Source organism: Eriocheir sinensis, chromosome 20, assembly GCF_024679095.1.
Source record: "Eriocheir sinensis breed Jianghai 21 chromosome 20, ASM2467909v1, whole genome shotgun sequence".
Lineage (NCBI taxonomy): Eukaryota > Metazoa > Arthropoda > Malacostraca > Decapoda > Varunidae > Eriocheir > Eriocheir sinensis.
In genome coordinates, this window is record NC_066528.1 from 13132015 (window position 1) to 13134174 (window position 2160).

A 2160-nucleotide genomic window follows, 5' to 3' on the forward strand; every position below is an offset into this window, starting at 1 on the left:
TTGTAACTTGTTCGTAATCTGTTTTATTTGTGTTATATTCATGGTTTTGGTTCTGTTGATTATATATTTTCAGAAAACGAGTTATGCTGAAATAAAAGCGACTTAAACCTAAATAAAACGAGTTGAACTTAAAGTAAAACGAGTTAGACTAAGAGTAAAATGATTTGAACTTATAGATAAGATTAATTTTCATCTTTCTTTTTTTCGACATTCACTTTTCACAAGGTATATTTTTTTCCTGTTTATGGCTTGTTTGTGATCTGTTTTATTTGTGTTTTATTTATGGTTTTGGTTTTGATGATTATATTTTCAGATTTGAGATAAATTTTGTCGTAGTTTTATCGACATTTAATTTGCACAAGGTATATTTTTTTCAGGATTATGACTTGTTTGTGATCCGTTTTATTTGTGTTTTATTTATGGTATTGGTTTTGATGATTAAATTTTCAGATTGGAGAACTATTTTTATCTTTCTTTCTTCTTATCAACATTTAGTCTTCACAAAGTATATTTTCAGTTTTGTTTGTGACTTATTAATGATTTGTTTTATTTGTTTTAAATATTGTATTGATTTTGGTCTGTTAGTTTTCAGTTTGTATACTATTTTTTCATCTTTCTTTTTTATCGGCATTTAGTCTTCACAAAGTATATTTTTTTCTTGTTTATGACCTGTTTGTAATCTGTTTTATGTGTTATTTATGTTATTGATTTTAATGATTTGATTTGCTGATTGGATATTAAATTTGCATCGTTCATTTTTTATCTACATTCAGTCTTCACAAAGTATATATTTCTTGTTTTTTAATTGTTTAAGATATGTTTTATGGTTTATCTTCATATTATTTGGATTTGAGATTAAATTTTCATCCTTTTTATCGACATTCAGACTTCACAAAGTATATATTTCTAGTTTTTTAATTGTTTAAGATATGTTTCATGGTTTTTCTTCATATTATTTGGATTTGAGATTAAATTTTCATCTTTTTTATCGACATTCAGACTTCACAGAGCATATTTATTTCTGTTTGTGACTTACTTATGATCTCTTTCATGTTTCTTTTTTTTATATATTTTTGCTTTCAATCATTTATTTTTGTTATTTTCAGATCAGATATTCAGTCCTCATCTTTTTTTTTTATACTACTAATACATTCTGATTTCTTTTCTCAATTTTCCCTCGCACTCTTCATTTTTCACACTGAACATTGTCTATCGCTTCCTGTTTTTTTTTGTGTGTTTTTTTACAAAGTCTTTCAGTAATGTATTCTTGCCGCTCCTCGTCATGTTTGCTTTCATGTCTACAAACGCCATTCATTATTCATAGTTGCTTCTCTTCCCCTCTCATCACTCACTGTCCTTCCATAACATTTCACCTCTCATAATTTACGCCATTTCCTCGTTTTACTTCAAACATAACTCGTTTTGCTCGAAGGTGAGCTCGTTTGCCTTTGTTTAGCTCGTCTTACTTTTTGAATTCATTTTACTTTAGTTTGACTCATGTTATATTTTGTCTAACTCGTTTTAAATTAAGTTCAACTCATTTTACTTTGTCTAACTCGTTTTATTTTAAGTTCAACTCATTTATCTTATAGTCTAACTCCTTTTACTTTAAGTTTAACTCGTTTTATTTAGGTTTAAGTCGCTTTTATTTCAGCATAACTCGTTTCACTATAAGTTTAACTCGTTGTTCAATAAGTTTAACTCGTTTTACTTTAAAATTAACTCGTTTTACTATAAGCGCACACACATTCAGTCATACAAACACACTATCTCTGAAAAGCTTATCTTTCATCTTACTGTATTAACTTTCCTCTCTCCCGTTTCAGTCATTTTACAGTCGCTATAATAGTCATTCCTTTATCTCATTCTTATTTCACTCATTATTTCACTTTTTTTCTACACTTATTCGAGCACACAATATTCCTGAAGAGTATATCAAATCATTTTTCATCCTCATACAAACTTTCCTCTTTCTTTCCTGCGGTCACTATTTAGCTAGTCTTCCATTCTTTTATTTCAATTGAAGAAAACACAAATCAACCTCTAAACTGACCTCCCTTCTGGCCACTCCTTTTGTTTTCTTTTGTAGGAGCAGCGAATTAACGAGTTTTCTGTTTTTCCTTTGTGTATTGCCCTTGAGCTGTTTCCTTTACCGTAAAA